This window comes from Monodelphis domestica, chromosome 2 (genome assembly GCF_027887165.1).
Source record: "Monodelphis domestica isolate mMonDom1 chromosome 2, mMonDom1.pri, whole genome shotgun sequence".
NCBI lineage: Eukaryota > Metazoa > Chordata > Mammalia > Didelphimorphia > Didelphidae > Monodelphis > Monodelphis domestica.
In genome coordinates this window covers 348,075,407-348,088,721 of record NC_077228.1, presented here as the reverse complement: position 1 = coordinate 348,088,721, position 13,315 = coordinate 348,075,407, and the positions used below count along the sequence as shown (strand labels likewise).

Here is a 13,315-nt window from a genome sequence, read left to right as displayed (position 1 = left end):
GGTGAGTCAAGTTCACTTTCTCTCAGATGGCTCAGACTGCCAAGGCCCAAGTTCACCCCAAACTTGAAGAGGGAGGGGAAAAGGGTTTAGATAGAGACAGGTACCTGCTTTTTCCACTTTCTTTCTCCCATTCTTCCCTGCCCATTATTTCCTTTTGTATTACCTGATTGAGTTAACATTAAAAGTTATCTGTTCCCCAAGCTGAGTGTGAGTGAATGGATCAAGGGGAGACCCATTGGTCTCAATTAGTGGAGGGGGGACAAAAGGGCAAGAGCAAATTGGGGGGAACTGCTTTAGCTAATGAGGGAAGGCAGAAGGGGGAAAATATCTAAACCCCCTCTCCTCTCTCTGAACCAACCCTAAACATCAGCTGTTTTCCCTGTACCCCACTTTTGAGAAGGGGGGTCTCCTTGCTTTCCCCCTCTCCATACTGAAAGTCTTAATTTTTTTTAATACAGTTGGCAAAGTCCCTTCAATTGGGAAGTGTTGGGGAGAAAGATTTCCACTCACCAGCAGGAAAAGTTGAGTAACCATCAGGAGAAAGTGTTTTTTCCCCCGCCTTCTTTCTTCAGCTTCTCAAGACCAAAAGACCCTCACTGTTCTCCCAGCCAGAGTCTTCCTCCTCCAGTTCTGCCTCCTGGGGCCCCTCCCCCAACAACGTGATCAATTCACACTCTTCAGCCTGGCAATTTTCTTTAGTGCTAGCCTCTGTCACAAAGGGCTCTTAACAATTAAAACTATCCATTACTGAAAAAAACACATAAAAATAAAAAACAAAAAAAAATTAAAATATTTTAATCATTGATAAATAAGACAAAAGCAAATGGCATTCAAGTAAGTCTTTCATGAAATAAATACAAGAACATAAACAACTTGGAAATGAATTCTTTTTTCAATAAGTAATGATGGAGAAAATTTAAAAGGCTGGCAGAAAAAAATAAATTGTATCATCATCTTATACCATACTCAAAAATAAATTCTAAATAAATAATCTAAATATATAAAAGCTTGCCTAAGAACATTGGCAGAGAATAGAGTTATACCTTTCACAGTTAGTAGGTCATATAATCAGACAGAGTAGAGAAGAATTCATAAAGGCCAAAATGGACAACCTCACAGCTCCACCCCAGGTGAATGACTCTCATCCTCTCCTTGAGGGAGCCTTTAGGATTAGCAGGAGATGATATCCCTCTCCTAGGATAATTTTCCCCATTAAGTCTTGGTTTTCAAGATCCAACTTCTACCCTTCCCACCTCAATTTCTTGGCCTGGTCACATTTTATGGTGTTTGACTCTTTCTCAGAATTTCTAATTATAACTCTATTTTATTTATGATTCTTTTTTTATGTAACAATTAATTGTTTGCAAATTATGTATGTAAATTAATTATATGTAAAATTATGTATGTAAAAATTAATAATAATTCTGAGGCCAAGAGGAAGAGAATGAAGATAGCAAATTAAATCTCAAAGTTACAAAGTGAACAATGATTATTATTCTATACCAAGTATTCTTAACCTGTATCTATGAATTTCTTTTTTTAATATTTTAGCAACTATATTTCAATATAATGTATTTCCTTTATAATCATTTTATTATATGCATTTTAAAACATAATTTGCATAAAGTGTTCATTGTCTTCACCAGGTTATCAAGGAAGTCCATGACCCAAAAAGGTCTAGAATCCTTTCTGGCTGTACTAATATAAAAACTCCTGTCATTTAATATTCTTGTGAGATAACAGAGGAGAGGCATCATATCATATCCACTTTTCAGGAGAATAAACAAAGATACAGATTGGTTAAATGATTTGACTCAGATCCTGAAGTCTCAAGGTAGGCAAGCAAGGAAGGGAACCTAATCTCTTATTTTTATTCTCATAACCTTCCTACAATACCATTCTGCCTCTATCACTGCTATTATCCTGTCCTCCAGTACCAAAAAAATTATGTTGCATTCACATTTTCTTAGCTGTCATTACAGGCTTTGTATTTCTAGTATCACACACATATTCACCTCATTGAGAAAAAGGTCATGGAAACTCTTTTTCCTGTATTTTAAGTTTTCCCATCATTGAGGAAATGGTCACTAAACATAATTGCCTATTTTCTAACAGCTTTCTTTCTCCTTTCCTTTTTTAACCCTGTTTTTAAAAACCACTTCTGTTAGAGAAAAGTCACAACAGCTGTGACTTTAGTGTCTAATGCCTTTCCTCCTTGCCCTCTGTGATAACCTTATGTGGGCAAACCCCTTAATTCCCTGTGTTCAAATGAAAACTAATTCTATGATCTTGAAATATTTCATGAGAAGCAAAGGCTAAGACCTTCTACACAAGGACGAGCACCTAATGTGCCATAAGAAAACATTTTAGAAAACAGCAACCTTTAAAAAAAAACACAAGATATATAAAGTACTACTTAACGACATGCAGTTGCCATTTCCTTCCTTTTCTATAATGAGCCATCCCATGTTTATTGGTATTTAAACCTGGTTACTTGTACGACTTAATATAATCCCACATCCTTAAGGCTTTGAGAAACAGTGCAATAAAAGCAAATCAAAGAGGAAGAGAGAGCCAGTGATCAGCTAATATAAACTTGGAGCCAATTTGGGGGGTAAAACAGAATATTGTGTTGCAGGATTTTAAACGGGCCATGAAATTGTATCGAACATCATTCAACAGGCCAAAATTCTGCTTTTATATAACCTCCCATCTCTGAAAATGGCAATAACCCTAGGAAGCAGATTTTTTCAATCAAAAGAGGAATTCACTGTTCAATTCATCAGGGTTTTTTTCCCCCTCACTGGTCTATTTTGAGTCCTATAAATTAGAAGCATGCCCTAACAGGAACCAAACTTTGAAGCCTAGCAGAGGTTTGGGAAATACATTATTTTAAGATGTCATATTTATAATGAGGAAGTTAGTCACCCTTCCCTTTGTAGGGCTTTTTTCACGGAACAGTAGTTTGGGAGACAAACTCTGACTGAAGGTTCTTGCATATTATATTCATTCATAAACTTGATGCTAAACAAGCCTGGATCACGTGACATCAAGTTTCCTAATTATTAAATGTAAACTTCAGAAATAGACCAGGATGGTGACTTTTGTCATCTTTAACAATAATATTAATGTCAAATTTGCTATTTCTGCCACCACTGCCCTCCTGTAGAAGTAACCTCATTAAGGACAGAGACCTTTCCCCCATTTTATCTTGATACTCCCAGTATCTAGCACAGCACTTGTAACAGAGCAGATGCTTAATGGGAGACAGCGTATAACATAATGGAGAGAGTACTGGATTTGGAGTCAGAAAGAGCAAAGACTCCCTTAATAGATGGTACTTATTAGATGTGTGGCTATGGTTACTAGATTGTGTTGTTGTTTGGTAGTTTTAGTCATGTCCAACTCTTTGTGACCCATTTGGGGGTTTCTTGGCAAAGATCCTGGAGTGGTTTCCATTTGCTTTTCCACCTCATTTTACAGATAAGGAAACTGTGGCAAACAGGTTTAAATGACTTACCCAGGGTCACACAGCTTAGTAAATGTCTGAGGCTATATGGGAACTCATGTCTTCCTGACTCCAGGTCCAGCACTCTATCTACTGGACCACCCCACTGCCCTTACTTATTAGAGGGTTCCTTCTAGATGTGTGATCATGACAGTCTCTCTGAACCTGAGCCTCCCTTGTGAAATGGGATTTATAATACCTGCAATACCTAACAAAAATATTGTAAGTCTGAAATAAGTTAATGTCTACAAAGTACCTGGACAATTTTAAAGCATTATAAAAGTATCAGGCACTAATATAATAATAAATGCTTTTTGGACCTTATCAGAACCCAAAGAAGAAGGCAAAGTCATTTTCTAAATGAGAATTTAGTAATAAACCATTTTATTGACATTAATGCTAGGTATTCCCTCTGTGGATGTCACTTAAAATTTTTGGATTTAGTTTCCTCAAAGGTAAAAGAAGAGGGTTTGTATAAGATTTCCTTAGGGTTAGGCTATATATTCCTTTATCTATGATTCTATAATCTATGATAAATAAAACGTTGAGGCAGGAGAGGGTCAGCCAGTCCAAATTCTTTATTTTATAAAAGAGAAAATTGAAGCTCAAGAATATAAAATTCAATTCATAGCTGCACTGTTTGTGGTGGCAAACAACTGGAAAATAAGGAGATACCCTGCAGTTGGGGAATGGCTAAACAAATTGTGGTATCTGTTGGGGATGAAATAGTATTGTGCTCAAAGGAATAATAAAGTGGAGGAATTCCATGGGGACTGGAATGACTTCCAGGAATTGATGCAGAGCAAAAGGAGCAGAACTAGGAGAACATTGTACACAGAGACTGATCCACTGGCGTACAATCCAATGTAATGGACTTCTCTACTTGCAACAATGCAGTGGTCCAGGACAATTCAGAGGGACTTATGAGAAAGAACACCATCCACATCCAGAGAAGGAACTGTGGTAAAAGAAACACAGAAGAAAAACAACTGCTTGATCACATGGTTTGATGTGGATATGATTGGGGATTCAGACTCTAAACGATCACCCTAGTGCAAATATCAATAATATGGAAATGAGTCTTGATCAATGACACATGTTAAACCCAGTTGAATTGTGCATCAAATACAGAAATTGGTGGGGGAGGGGAGGGAAAGAACAGGAGTCTTGTAACCATGGAAAAATATTCTAAATCATCTAATTAAATAAAAAATTTTAACAAAGAAAGTAAAATTCATTTGTTCAAGGGCACACAGGTCAAAATAGTAAGTAGTAGAATTGGAACTTTTCAGGTTACATATTCAATGATCTGGCTTCAGTCCATGATGAAGATGTCATACTGTGACCTACCCTTTTATAGTGAGGGAGATATACTATGCCATACTCCATTTTTAAAATGGTCTATGATATGTAAACAATACTGTAAGCAAAGTAAGAAGATTTGAAAGGGGATTTGAATAAGAGGGGTTTTTGTTTTTGGTTTTTTTTTGCATAGGACCCATGATTACAGTGATAGAGGGAATTCTCATTTAGGAAATTCCTTCTTCTGTACTGGTTGGTGCCTTCCTTGTGAGTTATGTGTTTGAGGGTTACTTGAATCCCTGAGAAGTTAAGTGACTTACTCACAGCCATGCCACCAGTATGTGTCAGAGGCAAAATGTGAATCCCAGGCTAGTTCACAATGACAAATCTGTATCGCTTTAACCCACTTCACATGGAGGTGATATCATTGTCCTCTCCAAAAACAAAGAATGAAAAACAACAAAGTTCACCCTACCCCATGTTATTGAGAAGTCTATGTTTATCTTACTTAGAGAATATAGAATCCTAATTTTCCAGCTAAAAATGCATTCTTTGGGGTGCACTAAAATACATTATGAAATACATTATATATGGAACAAATAATATCCAGGTTCTGTACCAAACTGGCAAAAGTGAACCTGATGGGACAGCTACCTAGCCCAATGAATGGAGCGCCTGGCCTGAAACAGGGAGGACCTGTGTTCAAATCTGAACTCAGACACATCCTAGCTGTGTGAACCTGGGCAAGTCACTTAACCCTGATACTTCTTACTACTCTCCTGCCTTAGAAATGAAGGTAAGAGTTTACCAAAAAAAAAAAAAAAAGTGAACCTGACTCAGAATGAAATGCTGCTCCTTGCTTATCCCTCTCCTCCTATGTTTGAGGTCTGAGCCAAACTTGACTGGAGCATTTCTCTTAGCTCAAGATAGAATTCAAGGCTGATTTTCACACCATTTTCCTATCCCCTTGGCTATTTGAAAAGCAGTAAGGAAATAGACTTTTAAGAAATCTCCCATTGATAGATCGTAAAGCTCTGTGTCTGTATCTGATTCTGTCAATGCAAGTGCACAACTGATTCATCCCCCCTCCTGAGTCTAAGACATTCCAGCCTCTTTGTGAACCTAGGCATTGTACCAACCAAGGCTCTTTAGAAACTGCAAGTTGGAGGTGAAGTGGCTGCCATAGATAAGGAGTGGGGCTGAGGAAAATGAGACAAAAAGGGAGCAGGCAGACAGGCTGTTCTGTAAGGAATAGTTTCAGAATGGCTTTTCAGAGCTACTGACTGAGAAATGGCTTGATTGGGAGCCAGGTCCTGCTTCAAACAATATCCAGCCTGACTGCCTACTGAGGGGTTCAATCATCACTCAAAGTAGCGCCAGGACTTGGGGAACGATTAAGCTACCGGCAATAGTCTCGGATGCTAATGATAAAACCAAGCCATAGCTTAGAAGGCTAGCTCCTCTTTGCCTCTCCCTGTGGCTTTACCACCCTAAGGAGATGCCAAATTGCCAAGGACTAAGTTCATTTAAGTTTCTGCCTATGAATTAATTTGGGTTTGATTCACTCTTTTGATTTTGTAATTTTTGAACAGCAAGACATTCTTAATAGCTGAGAGAGAGAGACAGAGAAAAAGAGAGAGAGAGAGAGAGAGAGAGAGAGAGAGAGAGAGAGAGAGAGAGAGAGAGAGGCAGAGAGACAGAGAGAGAGAGAAAGAGAAAGACAGAGAGAGACAGACAGACAGAGAGACAGAGACACACACAGAGAGAGAGAGAGAGAGAGAGAGAGAGAGAGAGAGAGAGAGAGAGAAGAGAGAGAGAGAGAGAGAGAGAGAGAGAGAGAGAGAGAGAGAGAGAGAGAGAGAGAGAGAGAGAGAGAGAGAGAGGCAGACATTTTGGTTCTTCCAAGGGGATTCTACATTATATGAGACAATTTGCTTTTCTGCTGTTCTTGGTTTCCCTATCCATAAAATAAATGAAGGCATGGAGGGAATGGGGACCAGAAGTACTTATATAGTTCCTACTCTATGCCAAGCACTTTATAAATATTATCTCATTTTATCCTGACAATTACCCCATGAAGTAGGATAGTTATTGTTATCCTCATTTTACAGTTGAGGAAACTGAACCATCTGGGGCAGGATTTGAACTAAAATCTCCTGAGTCCAGGCCCAGTACTCTATCCAGCATGTCCCTAGGATATCTGATATCTATTTATGGACAAAGCAGCAGCATCCAGAGGCATCAATAAGGCATAGTGGAATGGGAGTCAACATTGTTTTTAGGAGGTACTTGGATCTGATTCCTACTTGGTAGTTCTTCATCTTTAGTTTCCTTATCAGTATAGTGATATATAGTAAAAATGAGAGACAGACAGACAGAAACAGAGAGAGAAAAAAGAGTGTGTGTAACTACTGGATATAATGGAATTCCAGCTGAGCTATTTAAAATCCTAAAGGATGCTGCTGCTAAAACACTGCCCTCAAAATGCCAACAAATTTGGAAAACTCAACAATGGCCATGAATTGGAAAAAACAGCTTACATCCCAACCCTAACGAAGTAAATGCCAAAAAATGTTAGAATTACTGAACAATTGTTTTTATTTCATATGCCAGCAAGGTTATACTTGAGATTCTATAATCTAGATTTCAGCAGTGTGTGAACCAAGAATTATCAGAAGCACATGACGGTTTTTGAAGAGGCAGAGGAACTAAAGAACAAATTGCCAGCATCCACTAGATCATGGAGAAAGCAAAGGAGTTCCAGAAGGAAAAAAAAAAACCCATCTACTTCTTCATGATGACAATAAAACCTTTGACTGTGTTTATCACAATAAAAAATGCCAAGTCCTCAAAGAGATGGGAATATCAGATTATCTTTTCTCCTGAGGAATTTGTATGCAGGTCAAGAAGCAATAGTTAGAACTGAATATGGGAACACCTGATTGTTTTAAGATTAGGAATGGAGCACAATAAAACTGTGTATTATCACCTCAATTATTTAACCTATATTCAGAGTATATATCCTGCAAAATGCCAGGCTAGAAGAATGAAAAGCCAGAATTAAGGTTGCAGGAGAAATATCAACAACTCAGATATGCAAACAATACCACTCTGATGGCAGAAAGTAAAGAAAAATAAAGAAGCCTATTAATGAGCTCAAAGTTCACTGCCTTCAGTGATTACAGCCATGGAATTAAAAGACACTTGTTCCTTGGAAGGAAAGCCATGGCAAATTTGGATAGTATACTAAAAACAGAGACATCACCTTGCTGAAAAAGGTTCCTATAGTCAAAGCTCTCATTTTTCTAGTAGTCATTTAGGATTGTTAGAGCTGTATTATAAGGAAAATTGAAGGCTACAGAATCGATGCTTTCAAATTGTGATGCTAGAGAAGACTTTTGAGAGTCCCTTGGACAGCAAGGAAACCAAATGAGTCAATATTTAAAGAAATTCATTGGAAAGTTTAATTGTGAAACTGAAGCTTAAATATTTTGGCCACATGATTGAAGACAGGACTCAATGGAAACGACCCTGATTTTGGAAAAAATTGAAAAGGGAATGGCTTTCTCTTATTTCCATGCTTCCATGTCCATTCCCAAAGCCTAGAAGACTCTCACCATCCTCAGTTGTGCCTACTGCTTCCTTCAAGACTAGAAATCCCACAGCCTGCAAAAAGCCTTCCTGTTCTCTTCCACTATTAGTGCCCTCCCTCTGAGATTACCTCCAATTTACACTCTACATATTACATATGTGCCTATTTCCATGTTGTTCTACCCACACACATACAAACTTGAATGTGAGCTTCTTGGTGGAAATAGCAGGTTCATGTTTTTGCCTTTGTAAGCTTATAGTTTAACAGTATCTCACATATAAACTTAATAAATGTTTGGGAGATTTTTAGTGTTATAGATATATTTTGCTTTTGCGTTATAAATATTTGTAGATTATCCCAACTTTAAGAGAAATGTCTACTAAAAAATTAAATGACTAAATAAACCTAACAAGACACTGACCTTATTTGAAAGTGCATGCAACATTCCACACCCATAATATGTCCTGATTATCTATTTTTAACTGCTTTTTAATTAACAGATATTTTTTTGTGTTCCATCCCTCTGTGAAAAAGAAAACTATGTTTCTTGTATCAAAAATGCAGTTACACACAAAAAAAATTCCATCTTTGGAGACAGAGATAAGGTATTAGAAATATTAAATAATTAATTAAATTAAATACTAAATAAATAAACTAAATACCAAAACTAAACAGTTACATTTCAGTTGAGAAATGATGAATAAAGTATATGAATGTGATTGGATACTATTGTATTATAAGAAATTAAGATATAGATTATTTCAAAGAAACATAGAAAGACATATTAACTGATGTAGAGTGAAGTGAGATAGGTAGGTAACACAATGGATAGAGTGTTGGGCCAAGAAATCAGGAAGACTCGGCTTCCTGAGTTCAAATCTGGCCTCAAACACTATAGTTTCCTCATCTGTAAAATTAACTGGCTAAGGAAATGGCAAACCACTTCAATATCTTTGCCAAGAAACCCCAAATGTTGTCACATAGAATGGGACACAACTGAATTAACTGAATAAGCAGAATCAGGAGAATATTTCATACTGTAATATTATGCTCAATTTCACTGGAGAGGAGATTCTTGGCTGTGGCCTAGATCATTTCCCTTGTGGAATATAATATTCCAGGCCTTCCAGTCCTTAAATGTAGAAGCTATTAGGCCCTTTGTAATACTGACTGTGAATCTATGATGATTGAATTGTTTTATATTTTTTTTTTTACTCCTTGTAGTATTTTCTCCTTAGCCCAGAAGTTCTGGAATCAGACTATTCAAGAGTCCTAAGAATCTTTAAATTGGGATCTCTTTCAGGAGATGATTAGTGGATTCTTTCAATTTCTATTTTCTCCACTTGTATAAAAACATCAGGAAAGTTCTCCTTTATAATGTCTTGCAATATGGTACCCAAGATCTTTTACTGATCATGATTAATAACAGTTCAATGATTCTTAGATTACCTCTCCTGGATATATTTTCCAGGTTGGTTGTTTTTCCAGTGAGATAATTCAGATTTTCTTCTCCTTTTTCATTCTTTTGGATTTGTTTTATTGTTCCCTGATATCTAATGGAGTCAGCTTCCATTTGTCCAATTCTAAGTTTTAGGGAGCCATTTTGTGGCTTGATGTTTTGTTCTTCCTTTCTTGGATCTCTCATTTTCTCTTGCATTTTTTTGTCTACCTTTCTTTTTTGCTTTGAATCTTCTTTTGGAGCTCTCTTGGGAGTTCATTTTGGACCTGACTTCATTTCACATTTTCCTTTGTGGATTTACACATTTCCATTTTGACTTTGCTATTTATTTTTTCAATAACGTATTTCCTGTTTTCCTCTGTTTTTTTTTTTCATTCCTTTGATTCTGCTTTATTGTTTCTTGATTTCTCAAGAAATCACTAGTTTCTAGATGGTAAATTCTGATTTTTAAGATCTGATTTTTCTCTGTCAGTTTTTGGTTCTTTTTCAATTGACCCATTTCTTCTTACATTACTTTCCTTTCTTCTTGCATCACTTTCATTTTTCTCCTCCACTTTTCTTCTGCCTCTTTTAATTGGTTTTTGAAATATTTTTTAACTCTTTGAGAATTTGTGTGAAATCTATATTTTTCTTTTGGACATTGCATATGTTTCCTTTTCTTTCACTGTCCCCATCTGTGTCTGTACCTTGCTCTTTCTCTCCATAAAAATTCTTTAAAGTTAGGTGCTTTTTTGTTGATTGCTCATTTTTCCTGTCTAATTATAAGTAGACACTATTTTCTGGGAAGTTGGGGTACCCTCTTAAACTTCAATCCTTACTTGATATTATTCTCAGCTTATTCTCTGGGTCTGAGGGCTGAGAACTCTGAGAGCCCCCTCCCCTGCTGATTCAATTGACCCTTGAAATGCTAAAGGCTTATGGACTTGCCTCAGGCTTCTCTTCAAGCTTTTGATTTTATTCTAACCTTGATCAGGTCAGGGGCTGATCAAATTCTAGCTCCAGGCTTAGGTCAAGTTTTTCATCTCATTGTGTACTTGATCCAATCAGGCATGCCTTTGATTGTCCTGTTTTGGAGCTCTGCCCTGAGTTCTTAGTACTCAGAACTTAATACTATCAGTCACCTCAAACTGTACTATGTCCTCATCCCAAGCTCAGACTGGAAATCCTGGCAGCCCACACTCCCTGTTCTGGAACTCTGGACTTCTCCACAGGTTTGAAGCTGGGACTGTAGATGGGGGTGTTTGGGGGCTTGGTCTTGGCTTGCTCTTCCCTCTTTACTGCAGCCTTTTGCTGGCTCTGCTTTACTGTCAACCCAGTTCCTCATATGATCTCTGCCTACCTTTTGGGTTTTTCTTTTCTTGAAAGATGTTTCAATCCATCTCCTTGTTGGTTCTTCACTCCTGTATTTGTTTTGTGGCTATATTTTAATCTTGGTTGGAGAGGATTCTCATGGTGACATGGAGCAGCTCTGGTTCACTCTTCAATTTGGCTTTGCCCCCAGAAGTCCTACATCATGACTTTGAACTAGACTTATGATCTGCTTCCTAAAGTCCTCATCCATTTCCTCTCTCTGTAGTATATTCTAATTAAAATATTGCTTCTATTCATGCTTCAACTGATCTTCATGCAAAGGTTCTCCACTATACTACCTCTTATATTTCCTAGATTTTTCCACATGGATATAGTTTCTTTAAAAAAAAAAACCTAACCTTTCATCTTAGAATTAACACTGTATATTAGTTTCAAAGTAGAAGAGTGGTAGGGATCAGACAATGAGGATGAAGTGATTTACCCCTGGTTCGTGTAGCTAGGAAGTGTCTGAGATCAGATTTGAACCCAGGATTTCCTGTCTCTATACTTGGCTCTCAATCCAGGTAAAGATAATAAGCAATACTACTCTGCATCTTAAATTTTCACATATCCTGTTTCTTTTGAATAAGGTATTCTCCTCTAGAATCATTTTCCAATCATTAGGCTCACTTCCTCAAGTTTTAATTAGAATGAGCTCAAATTTTCCTTTTTACATTAGGATTTCTCATCCATCATGCATTAGAAACTCATATATCTTTCTCATTACATGTATCTAGGACATATGAATGTATATGTGTGTATACATCATGGAGGGGGAGGAATATGTATCTGCATTATTTTTTTTATATATTGACCTTGCTACTACTAGCTTGTTTCTTAGTTTTTATGTGCTTTAAACTTCTGAATATTTCTATTATTGTTGTTAAATTGTATCTATTTTCTATATTGTTTAGTGTACTTGGATAATTTCCCATTTCCTTTCTCTATTCATTAAAAACCTTTGGATTAGTTACATGACTATAGGCAAATACATCCTCATTGGGTATATCCCTTACACCACTCTTAGTCAGGTATTTACTGTGTTCTTATTTAAAGTCATTTTCCAGAAACCTCCTTTCCATTTGTAAAATCCTCCATACACTTCCCATATCTACCTTTCTTTTATGAAGTTTTATCTTTTGATATGAAGCAGTAATGAAACTATAACCTAAGGCCCAAAATGTTCACTTTTTTACCCAAAACTTTGTCATCTTTAGCCATGTTTCCTATGTTTGTTCTGTCAATATAAATTCTGCTTATCTGAAGTAGGTAGTCTGCAAAGCCTAGAGAGGTTCTCTGTAACATTGTAGATATGTGACCTGAGAAAACAGAAAACTTCTCCATTAATTACCAGCTTCACAAATCGCTGTCTCATTATCTTTCAGTAGGAAGTCATAAATAACCCTTCTTGCTCTGACTCTTTCTGATCTCTTACTTGAGAACACCTGTGGATACACATCATCATTCCTTAGAAGACATGCAGCTGCTATGTCTTTGGGACATGAAAATTCCTTCCTTTCCAGGAAAAGCTTTCCTTTTACCTATTTTTAGTTGCAAAAATAAAAAATTCAGTGACCCTTCTTTTCCTTCTGCCCTACATAAATTGGTGAATATAATTACTGGCTTGATCTCAGTGATCATTAAAGTTTATTGAAAACAGAAGAAGTGTTAGAAGGTTGGGAAAAGAGTAAATGCCCCAATTTTTTAAAAGAGGAAAGAATAGAGTCTATCAACTTTGGGTTAGTGAGTCTACCTTTGATTCATGGGAAAAGTCCAGAATATATTATTAAAAGGATAGTTAATGAACAGTAAAAAAAGAAAACAATGATGACAAAGATCCAGAATGCCTTTATGAAAACTAGATAATGCCAGAAAAATGTAATCTCCTATTTTGTGCTATTACTAGACTTGTGGATCAGGGGAATGATTTCAATTTGGTTTACCTACTAAATCAAAACACTGGCCAAAGTTTCCCACTCTATTTATGCAGATGTGATAAAGAAAAGTATATCATATGATAGATATGATTAAATGTCTAAACACAGAGTAGTCATTAATGATTCATTGTCATGTTGCCAAGAAGTCTCCAGTAGTGTTAGGCAGA

The 13,315-nt window shown here is 36.7% G+C and overlaps 1 long non-coding RNA gene across 1 annotated transcript in view; it reads right to left on the bottom strand.

Annotated features, from left to right (window-relative positions):
• LOC130457420 (uncharacterized) overlaps window positions 1–784 on the bottom strand; it is a 93,625-nt gene extending 92,841 nt beyond the window's left edge. The window contains exon 1 of the long non-coding RNA XR_008916621.1: window positions 511–784. This is a non-coding gene — a long non-coding RNA (uncharacterized LOC130457420). The remainder of the gene's footprint in view (window positions 1–510) is intronic.
• Window positions 785–13,315: the final 12,531 nt, after the last annotated feature.